Consider the following 1170-nt stretch of genomic DNA (forward strand, 5'->3'; position numbering starts at 1 on the left):
TATCCCTGTGTCTCACTCCTTCCTTCTTGGTGTCCCTGAGCTTGGAAGTTTCTAGACACATTTCTTTAAGTACTAGACAGTCTATTTTCTGTAGGAGGAAGGTGGGTAAGGCTATGGTGGTGTGGGATGATGGAAGAAATTGGTGGGGAGGAGGGGACAGCTGCTCTACATAAAGATGACTGAGGGACACCAGGATGGCTCCGTTGGTTGAGTGCCTGACTCTTAATTTCAGCTCAGGTCATGAGCCCAAGTTTCTGGGATCGAGCCCCGTGTCCATGCTCAGCACAGAGACTGCTTAAGATTCTCTCTCTCTCCCTCTGCCCCTCTCCCCCACTTTCACTCTCTCTCTCTCTCTCTCTCTCTCTCTAAAAAATAAAAGCTGACCCACCCTTTTTTCGTTCTGCTTCTCACCTCTGCCTTCCACAGCCTCTGGTACTGAGCTCACGCTTCTTGAGGGTTCTACAGGATGAACTGGCTTTTGTATGGTCAGCAACCTCCGCTCTCTGTGCATCTTCCTTGCGACACACACGTAGGCTGCAACTTCCTGCCTTCTGTTATCATGATTTCATCTGTGTTCGACCTTCCAAAAAACACATTGACCTATTTCACCAGCGATTTTCTCCTCTCCCAATCTCTCAGAACTTGTGGCTTAATATCTGTAATTTGAGCGAATTTGGTGGGATTTAGAGAGTGACAGGAGATGAGTAACACTTCTGTGTCACGTTCACGCAGAATTCCCTCTGGTTTTCTAAATCAAATGAACACGAACTCTGAGGTGTCCACAGTAGAGACCCAGCTGGCCTCAGCCTGTGTTGGGGCCTCTTGCTTTCCCTGGGGCTTGACAAGGCCTCAAGTGCTTCCTTGGTGCCTGGAAAACAGAAACCAACTGCTAGACTTCTGTTCTTTGTGGTCCCCCTGGGATTTGCTTCTTTTACAGCATCACGATGCATAATCACTTTACTTGCTTTTTTGATTATTACAGTTCTTAAATTTTCACTGTTTTCCTCACTAAACAACATTCCAAGAGGGCAGGGATGATGTCTTCCTTGTTTACTGTTTTGTTCTCAGCTCCTTTCTTCATGTTGGTCACATATGTGGAGTCAATACGTATTTGTTCAATGAATGAATAAATGAATGGATGTTTTTAAACAAGGCTTTTATGTGATTCTA

This window comes from Panthera pardus, unplaced genomic scaffold (assembly GCF_024362965.1).
Source record: "Panthera pardus isolate Hobbes unplaced genomic scaffold, ASM2436296v1 HiC_scaffold_22, whole genome shotgun sequence".
In the NCBI taxonomy this organism is placed as follows: domain Eukaryota; kingdom Metazoa; phylum Chordata; class Mammalia; order Carnivora; family Felidae; genus Panthera; species Panthera pardus.